This window comes from Crocuta crocuta, unplaced genomic scaffold (assembly GCF_008692635.1).
Source record: "Crocuta crocuta isolate KB4526 unplaced genomic scaffold, BGI_CrCroc_1.0 scaffold417, whole genome shotgun sequence".
Classification (NCBI taxonomy): Eukaryota; Metazoa; Chordata; class Mammalia; order Carnivora; family Hyaenidae; genus Crocuta; species Crocuta crocuta.
In genome coordinates, this window is record NW_027536463.1 from 1065623 (window position 1) to 1081058 (window position 15436).

Consider the following 15436-nt stretch of genomic DNA (forward strand, 5'->3'; position numbering starts at 1 on the left):
CTTCTTCCCATTCCAGAAAGTTATGTCTGTGTCTGCATTTCATTCTTGTCAAAGTCATCAGAATCTAGGGGTTAATCCTACATGAAAGCTAACAAGTTAGCCTGTTGCTGTTTCACGGATGCTGGCAGAAGACTCAACATTCCAGGATCAAAGACAAAGAGTATTAGGTAGAATACAACAAGTAGCAAAAGCATCTTATTTGCCTAGGTCCACCTTACTCATCCCCAAATCCCACTGGAGTTATGTGGAGAGGCTCAGGTAGACACTGTGTATCCAGTGGGCTTTCATTAGCTGAAAAACACTGAGCACAAGGAATTTATTGCTCTTAGAGTCTGCAGTAGACAAGCCTGATCTTTGTCTGAGGGCATAGGTTATCTCAGCACTCAAGGCTGCTGGCTGCAAATACAACCCTGAGAAAAACACGGGCAAAGAAGGGCCAAAGCCTTATATTCTTGGCATATCTGTCAAGAACTGGAGGAGCTCACGGACAGTGGTATATTGACCCTTACAACAGACAGAAGAAAATAAATGAAACATCATTATTATTGGTAAGTGAATACTGAGTATGTTTTCACCTCTAAAGCAATAGAAGATACTGCAGATGAAAATACTAATACTTTGAGAAAACATTTCATGTCTTTATGTGTCGAAACCACTGGATTTACTTGAATATAAATACAATATACATGAGATAAAAATTTAATTATTTCGAACTAACTCAAATTGGTATGATAAATCCCAATGTCACAATAGATAACTGGGTAAAGGATATAAACGGGTACTTTAAAGTGAAGGAACTGCAGCAGCTAGAAATATTTGAAAATATTGCAATGGTAATTTCAAGCATGCAAATGAACAGTGTTTATTTAGCTATTATTATTATTATATGTTTTTAAGAAAAATGTCCAGTATTGGAAAGGGTACTGAGAAAACACTTTTACACATTGCCTTTAGGTACAATGTTTTTGGAACTAACCAACGTTTGTCAAAATGTAATATGGTCACATTCTTTAGTACAGGAATTTATTTCAGACAATCTATTCTATAATTCTTTTTTAAAATTTGTTTATATGTTGTGAGAGAGAGAGTGAGCAGGGCAGTAGCAGAGAGAGGGAGAAAGAGAGAATCCCGAGCAGGCTCCATACTGTCAGTGTAGACAGAGCCCAATGCAGGCAGGGCTTGAACTCATGACCTGAGCTGAAGTTAAGGGTCAAATGCTCAACTGACTGAGCTCCCCAGGCACCCCTCAGATAATGTATTCTAAAGCCTTATTAGAGAGTTAGTATTAAATACACTAGATGTGTTTTTGGTGTTCTCTGAAATTCTGTTTGTGAAGTAGTAAAGAAATAAATGGCTCCTGAAGAAATGTGGAAACAAGATAAAAATGTTATGTGTTCTTCTCACTGAAATTAAAAAAATAAATAAAGAGCGTAGTAGGAAGCTTTAGGAGGCGATAGATAAGCTTATGACATAGACTGTGTTGATGATTTCTCCAAAATCATCAAATTGTATGTATTAAATGTATACAGTGTTTTATATATCAATCATACCTCAATAATGTGTTTTTTAAATCCATTTAGAATTGATATACAAAGAGAAAAATAATGAAAAGGATTTAAATGGTTACCAGTAGGAAAAACATTTTTATTTTTAAAATTTTTATTACTATTATTATTATTTAGTTTAGAGGGAGAAATTGCATGCAAGCGAGGAGAGGTACAGAGGGAGAAAGAGAATCTTAAGCAGGCTCCACACTGAGAACAGAGTCTGATATGGGGCTTGATCCCAAGACCCTGGGTTCATAACCTGAGCCAAAATTGAGTCAGATACTCAACTGACTGAGCCACTCAGGTACCCCAAGAAAATATATTTTTAGGGGCGCCTGGGTGGCTTAGTCGGTTAAGCGTNAGAATATTTTGTCAACAAGAAAATGCTTTTTGTAAACAATCTACATTTTAAGTAGCGAAAAGCAGGGTAAGAATCTGCCTAAACAATGTGATTACCAGATGTTATGAAATATATAGCTGGATAAAAGCAGGGCAGAAATAATGATGAAATGTTAGGTTACTACCTCTTGGCAGTAGGAGTCTACAGAGCTTTTGTTGTTACCTTGTGCTTTCTAAATATTCCAAAAGCCTGGTGTGATTGAAATTGTATTTAATTACTTGATGTTATGACATGTTTTTACATATTTTTAATAAAAATTAAACATTAATTTTTAAAATTATATAAATTATCACTTAAAATNATATTTAAAAATTAAAAAATAATTGAAATATGCTTCCAAAGACATGACAAATAAATTTAATGCTATATAAATGTTATCTTGGAAGAAAAAAAGGACAGTAGGTAGTAACAAAGAAAGTCTGAATCAAGTATAGATTTACATGAGTAATAGTATATTAACATTAGTTCATTAGTTGTGATATATGTGCCAAACTATATAAGATATTAAAAATGGGGAAAATTGAGTACAGGATATTTTGAAACTCCTGGTATTACCTTTGCAATTTTTCAATAAATCTAAAACCACTATAAAATTAAAACCAAATCATGTAAAAATGCTTCTGAGGTATGTTTCAACATACATAAAAATTTTAAATGAATTATTTAATTTTGTAAAAGGTAATGTATGCATGTGGTATATAATTACACCAGTATAAATAAGATATTTTTATTTACAAATTACTCTGTCATCTATGTAAATGCAAGACTGATTTTCTACTGATTTATGTCCACCCAGCTAACCTACACAAAGCCTCTGAGAATCATTAGCCATTTCTAAAAAAAAAAAAAACCACATGAACTCTTGTTTCTACCCACCCAAGAGCTTTCTGAACAATGAAAAGCAATTTGATTAAAAATGAAAGCCTAGGTATGATCAGATTCATCTAAGTTGCAGATGTAGTGCCATAAATCACCCCTATGACTAAGCCGCTCTCAGAAGATATGAAAAAATTAATCAGGTGGTTGTTAATCCGGGGCAATATACTGCAACACTGGTGTTTTAAATATGCTAAAAGCACAACTTGGCAAGCAGACCTTCAGCTGATCTCTAAGTTTGAGGACTTTGAACTACCATACCCGCTTACGTAGTATTTAGATACTTGCCTATGACCACTCACTTTAAGGATGCCATTGGCCAGAGTGGAAAGATGAGAAAAACAAAATTAGGAAAACAAATTAGGATACCCAATTATACTGCATTAATAGCACAGACAAATGATCTATCTTAGATTAGATCCTGGAGCCTCTGAAGCATCATTTGATGACTATGGAGTTCATGCATATGGAAGTTGTTAATGTTAGCCCCACAAGAGATAAGGTAGCAAACACCATGAAGCCTGAATGTGTGTGAAAACAGCAAGGCCTCCACATATAAAGGGAGCATGTGCAAGAAAAGGTTACAACTTCCTCCAGAGATAGTGATCAGTTATCAGCACCATGAAGATTTAAATACTGAGGGCCACTCTTAACACTAAAATTAGATTTGTTGTTTAAGAACTCTCCTGAGAATTCATTCATGGGAGACTGTGTCAAGCAATCAAGATTTGGGAGCTTAAACTTAGGCTCATTCAGAAGCCATGCAGACTGTACTAAACTTTGATTTCTATCTAATATTGCTATAATATATGAATATCCTCATTTGATTTTGTCCTTTGTCGTAAACTACTACTTTATTACTATTGTTATTATTATTTTGGCTGCAGTATCTGCTCTAGCAATAATCACAATTAACAAACATAGTACACATAATCCCCAGAATATGTAGTGTGTTTCTACCCCATTCTGTAGTAGCTTAGTAGAACAAGCGTTACACAAACATTTATCTATCCACAATACTTAAAACACAATTTGCCTTTCTCTGACTTGTCATATTGGTTGAATGTTTCATTCTATGTTGAAGTATATTTTGCTGCTTTTTTTTTTAAATGTTTTATTTATTTCTAGGAGAGAGAGAGAGAGAGAGCATGAGCAGGGGAGGGTCAGAGACAGAGGGAGTCACAGACTGAAACAGGTTCCAGGCTCTGAGCTGCCAGTCAGCACAGAGCCCGACGTGGGGCTCGAACCCACGAACCGTGAGATCATGACCTAAGTGAAAGTCGGACGCTTAACCGACTAAGCCACCCAGGCGCCCCTATTTTGCTGCTTTTAAAGATAACAAAGTAAGCAATTTTCTAGAATATTTTTTACAGCATTACTTTTGTGACATTCCATTTCTAATGATTTCTAATGATTTTTTCCAAGTTTAAAATTTTTTCCCATGTAACACTGGTGAAGGAATCACTCAGAGTGAAGGATCAAGGAATATGACAAAAAGCTGGAATAAACATGAACTTCTGCCATCCCCATAAAACCAAAGCTCCATAAACATTTCTGAATGTTTGCCCATTCTGGCTATTTATCTGTTATGATTTTATGGATGAATGACAAATATAATTTGTGTAATTTATATTATATAAAGCATAATAGTATTCACTCACATACATTAAAAACATTTACAATAAGTGTGAAACATGCCACAATGGGATAACAAAGCACCATGGCATTTTTGAAGAGAGACCATCACATACTCAGGAAATGATCCATGGTTTCAGGAAGTTTATTGGAGTTAGTTGCATAGGTTTGAATAGTATTTTGGCATCTTGTTTTTGCTTTTGTTTTTATTTTGGTCTCTGAAACCATGCTTCTTTATGGCACAGAAAGAATGGGCCTCCTAGACCTCTAACTGGGAGACATAATTGACCAAGAACCCAGGATCTGTACTCTGAAATCTGACACTGAGTATACATGTGCCAGGGGAGACTTCCCATGAGCTGCCCCCAGCCAAAGATTGGAGGCAGCAGGGATCCTAAGAGAAACCTACTTCTGGTAAACAAGGGACTTCCTGGACAAGCAACTTGGCTCACGGGTTCCAACAAAGCCTTGCTGAACTTTCCTTCGAATGCATAACATTTACTTTATGATTAAGTAAGAGAATGATTGCCTTCAATTTATGATTTCAGCCCGTCAATATTTACTGACATGAAACCATATTTGATTTTGGTTCTGGTATCATATTTTAGGTAATGCTTTTAATTTTTACTATTTTTGCCTCAATCTTTTATTCTAAAATCTCTGTTTATACATATTTTAATAATTGAATGGCCTATACATTCATTTTAGTAATTACATTAATAGCTGTGAGGTACAATGCACTTAAATTACTATTGATTGACTCTCTACTAGGAACAATGATGAAATTAATATATTCTACTTTCCTTTCTTCTTTCCATCATCTGTACCTTCCAATTTCAGTTAATTGTATTGATTTCTGGTGGTTACCTTTATAACCTCTATTATTTGATATATTGTTTATTTGATGTTTAACTCTTGCAATAAGATGTAAGGAAAATAGGCTTATACCAATTCTATCCTCCCTTCTATCTTATTTACATCATTTATACTTAATCAGGGCTTGTAACATATACAGTCTGTTCTGTGTTGGAATCCTCAGTAATAATAGGCTAATTACTCTAGTTAAAAGATGTCAACTCTCAATTCACTTTGGTTCGTGATGGACTATCCAAGACTGGTTTTACACACCTAGCTTAGAAACAAAACAAAACAAAACAAAAAAACCATAAACCCCAGAAGGCAAAATATATGATTCAATTGTCTGACACATCAGGGGTACCTGGGAGCTCAGTCAGTTAAGTGTTCAACTTCAGCTCAGGTCATGATCAGGTCTTGATTTCACAGTTGATGAGTTTGAGCCCTGTGTAGGGCTCTGTGCTGACAACTCAGAACCGGGAGCCTGCTATGGGTTCTGGGTCTCCCTCTCTCTCTCATCCTTTCCTGCTTGTGTTCTCTCTCTCTCTCTCTCTCTCTCAAAAAACATTAAGGGGCGCCTGGGTGGCTTAGTCGGTTAAGCGTCCGACTTTCGCTTAGGTCATGATCTCGCGGTTCGTGAGAGCCCCGCGTCGGGCTCTGTGCTGACAGCCAGCTCAGAGCCTGAAGCCTGTTTCAGTCTGTGACTCCCTCTCTCTCTGACCCTCCCCTGCTCACACTGTCTCTCTCTCTCTCTCTCTCTCTCCTAAAAATAAATAAAAACATTAAAAAATTTAAAAAAAATAAACATTAAAAAAATTAACAACAACAAGTGTCTGACACGTTGGATAACAGCCAGCACAGAACAGTGATGTATAAGGGAAGGGAAACAAGGTCAGCCCTGTAATGTCACAGCTCTGTGTCTGGAATTTCAGGACACAGCACAGGAAGGCGGAACCAATTAAGCCTGGTGATCTTCCTGAATTTAAGGGATGAGACAGAGTTGAGAATTTGGGAAGGTCAACATGTCTAGAATTTACAGGACAGAGAACCACATAGGAAAGAGCAGCAAGGAAAAGGCAGAGCTTACACCCACCTTTCTGAGATTAATTCAACACAGAACATCATGCTCCGTTGATGAGTTCTTCAAGTTCATTAAACTATTGCATAATTTTGTTAGACTGTAATACAATCATATGTTTGCAAATGCCAGAGCATTTTAATCAGATTTAAAATGTAATTTCCTTCCTCTTCATATAGTGTTTTATGGAAGTACTCTAATAGGACAGCTGCAACCATAAAAAGAGATTGCCGTTCCTAAGACATAAAGATACAAACAAGCCAGAGTTATGTCTCTGACAGGTAAAGATAGAAAGAGGAAACAGAGTTTGAGGATGTGATAGCCAGACGGGGCTGTGTTTTATCAGTATTAACAGCCATCTGTTTTTAGAGCTGAGATTGTTTGAGGTTAGATCATACAAGAAGTTTGTTCAAAGTTACAAAGCTAATGAAAAGCTGCTTACATATCACAAATTCACTAGCTATATAAAGTTGGACATCTTCATTTTAACAGAAGAATGGATTTCAAAGGAAAAAAGGGTTCACGTAGAAGCAAGCTATGTAGACCTCTTTTTCAAAGCATGTGTAAGACTATTTTTAAAAAATGAATGCTTGAGATCTTAGTCATATTTAATTTCTTTTTCACATTACTCCAACTCTAAGATTCTTAAAATGTTATACATGTATTAAATAAAGATCTTCCCAAAACTGTTTCAAAGATAATGGTAATAATATAACCAAATTAGGATTTGCAAGAAAGTCAAATTTTAGTTCATATCTATAGCTAACATTTAGTTTGGGATATTTTGCCTAATTACTCTCTAAATCTGAGGCAAATATAAAAATATAAATAATAAAAAGAGCTGCCTTTAACTGAACATGCCATTAGATACTTCATGTACACTGCCACTTAATTTTCTCAACAACTATGAGAAGTAGGTATCATTATCTCCATTTTTATATGAAAAAACTGAATTCTCTATATAGATCATGTAACCTACTTGCCTAAGACTACAGAGCTAGTAAGAGTTGGAAGCAAGACATAACACTGAATTTGAAATGTAGGAAGAGAAGCAGGACTGAGACAGTTCATATAAATCAAAAGATTTGAAAATTTTAAGGAGTGAGGGATTACTCATTCCAAAAAAAAATGGATTCAGAAAGCTAAGAACTGAACACTGTCTATTGGACTAGGATATGGAACTTGCTGGTGATACTCCAAACAAGTTCTTGAAGAGTCTGAGGACAGAAGCAGAAGTGGAAGTGGGAAGGAAGAAGTGAAGAAATCAAGTGTAGGCAGCTGCTTCGAGAAGCTGGGTTGAAAATGAGGGAAAAATGATATGACCGGCATTAGAGGAATGAGGAGGTTCAAAGGAGAGCTATTCCGTTTGGTTTTGGATTATTTATCTATTTTTTAAAGTAAGAGAGGAGGGACTTAAACATGTCTGCATACCACATTGTAAATGACTTAATTTAAGAATTTAAAGAAAAGCTCGGGATCAAATTTGTACAGTAAGAAAAGTTATTTTCAGATTAAAGCATTAGCAAAGGAGTCCAGTTTTCAGATCAACTTGCTCACTGAAAAAGAAAAGGAAATAGTTCAAATTTTTATATGGCAGTTGAAATTCTTAATAGAAAATAAATGGATCCGCTGTTATAAAAATCAGATTTTCATGTTTTCTGTAACATGGTATGCTGTCCTTACAATGAACTTGGAGATTTCTTATTAGAAAACGATTGCACCAGTTGTGATAAATATTCAGATACTAATGTTTTTAGAAACATGGTGTGGTGCCTTTTGCCAACAAACATAAAAATATATAACATAGAGTATGAGAAAAAAGCATAAGAGAGGCAATAATGGTTGGTACAGGTAAAGGGATAAAATGTGTAGCAAAGAATATTCTGACGAATGAGTTGGCTTTCAATGGGAGTACAGAGCCCATCCTGACAGTTACTATTCATTCTCTAAAACACACACACACACACACACACACACACACACAAACTGGATATATAGTAGAATCTCTTCTCATTCTTTGAGGTATTCTCTTACTTGGAGAGCACAACTTAAGATGTAATGAAAAAAAAAGTGGAGAGTGTGTTTAACTTTGTAGTGCAACCTTGTATAATATGTAATCTTGACTTATATAGTTATATTTTATATTTGAGAAACCTCTGATAAAGCATCAAATTCCTTAACTGCCTTTTGTGTTTTTAGGTTATTTTTTAAATATCTAAACTTTAGCTTATCTGTGTTGTTCAGAATATTCCTTTGATTACAAAATACCACATTGCTATTAAAACTACAAGGATGCATTTAGTAAGACTGTTTTTTTTTCTTCCCTCCTAGGTTTGGAATCTTCATAAGTTTATAGTATTTTTAAAAAGCAACATGCAAATAATAAGACAAAGAAGCAGATGGAGCTCTAAAATTCATTAGTACTACTATTCTTCAGTCACTTTTTATTGCTGGATCTGAAGTAATTGGGGATTTCAGATGCACATACAAAATAACTTATTTTTCTTATTCCCTGTGAATTTTATTTTTATAAGTAATGTATGTATTCATTACAAGATGCTAGCATTTCTAAAATTAACAGACAAATTGTAAGTATCAATATTTAATAAACTAATGACCTGATAATAGTTATTAGTAATTCTATTTCAAAATTTTTTTGAACAAATAAAAAAACAAATACAAAACAAAATTTGTTTCAGTATTAATGTGCTACGCTGTATAGTTTTGTTTTTTAGATAATATGCATTGAAAAAACATTCAATGGTTGTTTTAACTTTACATTTTCCTCTTTTAAGCTACAGTGTTTTAAGCTACAGTTGCCTGGTAAGGTATCACTCAATAGAAAGTTAATCCATATATAATGGCTACATATCCTCAAGTTCACATCCAAACTTATGTCCAAAAATCAACTCTTAAATAATTTCATTTCACCCACATTAAGCCTTCTTTGACTTACCCCTCTACCGGTAAAATTAGTTTTCCTAGTACTCTATTATCATCAGCTACAGCAGTTTAATTGCAATTTAATAATTTAATTTTCTAACCTCCAGTATGAACTCTTTATATCCACAGCACCTAGCAAAGAGCCTGGCATATGATTTGTACTCAGTAAACATTCACTTCATTGAATGAGAACAAGGTGTGTTTTTGCAGTATAGGAGAGAATAGTAAGAGGCAACTCTAGATAAAGTAAGGAACATAAAAACAAAATAAATAATGGAAAAGAACAATGGCAGATTTTTAAGTGCCTTATTTAAACCCAATAGTGATATAATTATCTTTGGTAAATAGAATAGGATTGGCAGCTTGAAAGTAACTGCAGACCAGTTTTAGGCCATGATAATAAGGGACACATTAATAAGGTCAGGTGGTTCACATGAATAAGTCAGATGGAGCTGGTTAGGACTACAAAAAACAGAACACATGCCATATCTACAAAGGAGATATCTACTTATCTCTCATTTCCTGAAGCTAATTGCTCTACTGAAATGTGGACTAAATATTCTAGATTTCTTCTCATAGTGGAAAGCAATACGATAAATCTCATGATTTTTGAATGGTTAGTTGACTGCAAATTTTAAAAACAATATCTGGCTTATACAAATTATACTTGTGCATTTGATTGGTCCCAAAGACAGTTTGCCACTCCTTGATTCAACCAGGGCAAGAGCAACAATGATGGACAGGCATCGGTGAATTCCGAGAACTAAGAAGCAGACTGAAAATAATAACTCTCATACACATACACACATACACAGAAATATACACTCATAGAAATAGTTATACAATATTTTGAATGCAATTATTTATTTAAGCTGTGGCAAAATTTCCTATCTTGTTCTGTCTTTACCTACTCCCTAATTTGCCATGTGGTAAAAAAGAAGTCACCAAAAGTTTTCTTTCAAAAATTGTTAGTTCCTCTTTTTGTCTCATTTATGTAACATATATATGCCATTTCGTTGCAAAATTAACATCTACTCCTTGAATATCCAAAGATACATGAAGGAAATCCCTCGTCCTACCTGAAATTATTCCATAGAAACAGCCACAAGTTAACAGCTTGACTTATATTTTTTGAAACCGTCTTTTATAAATGTTTAATTCTTTAAATATATAAATATACACAATACACTGTTTCATGAATAGTTTGATCCACTTTTATAATGTGTATATTATATGTGTATCTTTAGAGCAGCATATTCTACTACAGGTCTAATTTTCTTATCATGGATATCCTTCTATTCTACATGCATTTGACTTACTCAAAGTGAAATATAGATAACGTGGAAGGAGAAACATGTAGGAGAAATATAAAAACCATATAGGCATTTCTGTTCAACGGAGCAGACCATCTCTTAAGTAAATACACTTAGAGATGTACTCACTTTTAAGGACACAAGAATTGTCCAGCCTTTCACTTCTTTTGTTTCCTCTGTTGGTTCAGATTCCTAAGATCACTCAATGACTCCTCTAGTATGAGCATTTGCAGCACAAAATTTAATATAGTAGTTAGAGAAAGTTTGTTGTGTAAAACACTGTCTTTGTATAAAAATCAACTGATTTACTCAGGGTCATGTCTCCAATGTGACCCCTTCCTGAGATATGTTTTAGAAAAATTTGGAATACAAACAAATTTAGCTCTATATACTAGGTATAAAACCAAACTTCCTGCTAAGGGAATTTTATGTTATGTTTCTTCTTCTTTTCTATAGGTTTATTTATTTATTTTGAGAGACAGCTGACAAGCAGGGTAGGGACAGAGAGAGAAGAAACGAGAGAATCAAAAGCAGGCTCTGTGCTCTCAGCTCTCAGCACAGAGCCCAATGCAGGGCTCAAACTCAGGAGCCACAAGATCGTGACCTGAGCTGAAGGCAGATGCTTACCTGACTGAGCCACCCAGGTCTCCTATATGTCATATGTTTCTATAACTCTGTTATCTATTTCTACCTCATAATCTTAATCAGCAAACAGTATTCCATTTTATAGATATACAATGATGCAGTTGATGATTCTCTATGGGTGTACATTTACTAGGGGAGGGCTAATGTCCCTCATTTTTATTATTTTTCAGGAATATCTTACCTAGACTAAGTATCTCTTCTAGGTAAATTTTATTCTTAGATCAAAAAATTAGCTCTGTTAGTATTCTGAAGGGAAACAAATTATAATCAATAAGTAATCATTTTTACTAGGGTTTATTGAGTTCCTCCTCATGCCAAGGGCTCTTGGCATCATTTAAATCTCATAACTCTGTCAGGGCGCCTGGGTGGCTCAGTCAGTTGGGTGACTGAATTCACTCAGGTCATGATCTCACAGATTGTGATTTTTGGGCCCCACATCAGGCTCTGTGCTGACAGCTCAGAGCTTGGAGCCTGCTTCAGATTCTGTTTCCCTCTCTCTCTACCCCTTCGCTTCTCACATTCTTTCTGTCTCTCAAAAATAAACATTTAATTTTTTTAAAAAAATCTCATAGTTCTCTAAAGTAAACATTGCATTGGTATTATGAGTATTATACAAAGAGATTCAGAACCATTAAGTAATATCGCCTAAGTTATATACCATGTAGGCATTAAGGCTAAGATCTGAAGCCAAACATTAGCCCCAAACCTTGCTCCCTATACTGGATTTTTATGGGGCATACATTATATTTTCTTTGAATTTGGGAAGAATGAATGTCTTTACAATGTTAAATCTCTCCACCTAGGAATGTGCTGTCTGTGTCTCTTCTAGTGCTCAAATAATAAAATCATAGTAACAATAACATAAAATCTGTCATTATGTATTGTGATTTTCTACAATATGTACATACAGTTATTCACCATTTATATATTTTTTATACAGTATTACTTTCCATATCATTTCATGACTCTTTTCATCATTATATTTTGACAAATATTTAGCATCAACAACAGGTTGGCTTCACAAATAAAGCACTCTAATTAAATGGGAAGTGAATTTAGCCTTTGTAAAAATAAAGCTACATTTCACTCTAGAAAATCCTAAGAAATAAAGATGTATTTAAGATGTTAGCAAACAAGATAGAGAAATGAGTATCATTTTAAAATATTGTTAAATATCCACATTTAAAGTGATCTGATTAAAAATTTTCCTCAAAGTGGGGGACAAGTAAAGTGTTCCAAACAACTCAAATCCTAATTAGAAACCATCGCTGTCTGTCCTGGTAGCATGATGGCCATTAACTTCCCATTGCCATCAAATACCAGATGAATGGAAATAATCACACTGAGGGAAAAGAGGTAATAAAGAACTTTAAAAACATGACCACTAGGGGGCATATTCCACTTTCTTATCCGAGAGACTGCACTAAATTCTCTCATTTTCCATTTAAGGTAGCTCTGGTTAACAGGTGAAGAATTTTGAAGTCGATTACAACTACAACAATAGCTAAAAAGTTTATTATTATTATTAGAAGAGCAATTCATGCTTTTTATAAACAACTTAATGTAATGTATATGATAAAGAGACAAAACCCAAGAATAATTTTTATTAATACTTGGCAAATTTTGTCAAAGTCACAATGAAATTATGTTCATTTTGCACCAGTATTTTAGTAATATGGATATTTTTGAGTTTTCCTTCATACAATAATTTTATATCCTAAACATTCCGATGGCATTACAATATTTGATTAAATTTATATTTTGTCTTTCTTCTATTTAATCTTCTATCTATAGTTATGTGGTGCTTAAACTTCCTTTTATTATTGGACATTGAGGCTGCCTCTGATTTTCTATTAATACAAACCATGCTCTAAAAAGTAAAAGCATAAGTGCAGCCTGACCTGGGTTCTGGTCTCAGCTATGCCATTTCCTATTTGAAATTCATAGTTATTAGTAATTTTAAATCTTAGGTTTTCTTTCTTTCTCTCTGTCTCTCTGTCTCTCTGTCTCTCTCTCTCTGGTTTGTTCTTAAGATGGTAGATAATAAATGGGATCTACATGGCAACTGCTGTTAGAAGGAGTTAAAATCCATAGAAAAAAATGAGCTCAGCATATAAACACATGCTGGCTGGTATTATAATGTATTAGTGTTACAATTTTTGTACATGAAACTGCATTTCAGATTACTTCTCTAAAACAAATTTCTGGAATGAGATTTGCTCATTCAAAAGTCAGTGATCCTTATTTCCATATTGCTTTCCAAAATAATCGATCAGTTTATAATCTTTAGAGTTACTATTATTTCTAAATGTTTATTTTTGAGAGAAAGAGACAGAGCACGAGTAGGGGAGGGGCACACAGAGAGGGAGACACAGAATCTGAAGCAGGCTCCAGCTCTGAGCTGTCACCCCAATGTGAAAGTTGAACCCATGAACCATGAGATCATGACCTGAGCTGAAGTCAGATGCTCAACTGACTGAGCCACTCAGTGTCCCTAAAGTTATTTTTTTTAAGTTTATTTATTTTGAGAGAGAGAGAGTACAAGCAGGGGAGGGGCAGAGAGAGAGAGAGAGAGGGAGAGAGAGAATCTCCAGTAGGCTCTACTCAGTCCGTTCAAAGCCAGACTAGAGGCTTGAAAACACAAACTGTGAGATGATGATCTGAGCCCAAACAAAGAACTGGACACTTAACCACTGCTTAACCAACAGAGGCACCCCAAAGTTATGTTTCTTCATCAGTACAAAAACATAATAAGTTGTTCAGAGAATAGCATGGTTTGAGAGCCATTGGAATTCATGTTGTATTGCACGGTAAAAATGGCACACATGCATCAGCAAATACGATATTTACCTGACTCTGATTTCATCTTTTTTCAGAACTCGATGATCTGAGTTTCATAAGGTCTGTGTAAGCATTTTGTGTGTATATATACCTGTTCTATTTTAATAGGTATGGAAAACAATAGTCCTTGTAAATCTCAGGAAGTTCTGTCTCAAGAAAGGCAAAGAGTGACGAATGCAAACAACACTCCTAAAACATGGGCCCTGCTAATCCACTTGAAGAACTTCAAATAATACATCTTGTTTCTCTCTGCTTGGTATGTTAATGAGTAAACATGTATGGTATTAACTTCTGTCTTATTTCCTTTGGCTTATATTGCCTATAATCTTTTCTAAAAGGTTTAAGGCATCGACTAAGCAATATGTTTCATAATGACTATATTATTATTTTGAAGCTTACCTTGATTATAACTAACTAGAGGCATTAAAATAAGTTCTACCTACTTACTTTTGCAGCAATGCAGTCAATTAATGAATGTACTAAAAGTGTTTTATTCATTCAGTTTGGAGACAAGTCTGAATTTTTTTGCTCTTTTGACTAATCACATCTAATTAGAAGACACATTGAAATATAAAGAACAACACAGTTTACATTTCCCTTTCCCAGTTTGAGGGGCAGCCAACTATGTATTTGGAAAGAGCAAATCAAAGAACCATTTTCTTTTAGGTGCAAATATACTTAATAGTCTATTTCTTGGTGCATCCATATGTCCAGAAAGCAGAAAGCCTTGGAAGTTGAATGTATTCAGGCACTTAGAAAACTAAAGGTAAACTAGTAAATAAAAACAAATAAACTAGATGAAGTTAATCTCACCTTTGGGTTTTGGGTTTACAATAATCCTAAAATAGATGAGCCTTTGACTGCCTTACTTATATAAAACTCTTAAGAGTTTTGATTACATTGAAAAGAAAAATGTAGTTTCCTTACAATGATTTTCCTTATCCTTTTTTCTCCCTAGGGTTTTCTGGATTTTAGAAAAGAATGTCAGCTATCCTAATGTAAGAGCTGCTCAGGAAAGGATCAGATAAAAGGTCTGAAATAAAAATAACTATTGAAAAGTAAGTTGCTGGACACTTACCTTGGTTCCCTGTTTCAACTTTGAGATAGGCACTGACATCATTGGTACAAGAAAGTAGACCCTTATCTAGTCAATTTAGAGTTCGTATTGAATTTGATAACATGTTTCCAATCTTATTTATTTGATTTTATGAAGTCCTAGGAAAAATATTCTAAGTGGAAAGTAGAGCATGGGAATCAGGACAGTCTTATGAAAAACTAGATCAAAAAACTATTCACAGGTCCA

The 15436-nt window shown here is 34.4% G+C and overlaps 1 long non-coding RNA gene across 1 annotated transcript; it reads left to right on the forward strand.

Annotated features, from left to right (window-relative positions):
- The first annotated feature begins 465 nt into the window (after positions 1-465).
- On the forward strand, positions 466-15156 carry LOC144218596 (uncharacterized). The gene is made up of 3 exons (XR_013331201.1): positions 466-548; positions 14242-14389; positions 15092-15156. It is a non-coding gene; the product is annotated as an uncharacterized LOC144218596 (long non-coding RNA).
- The last annotated feature ends 280 nt before the right edge of the window (positions 15157-15436 follow it).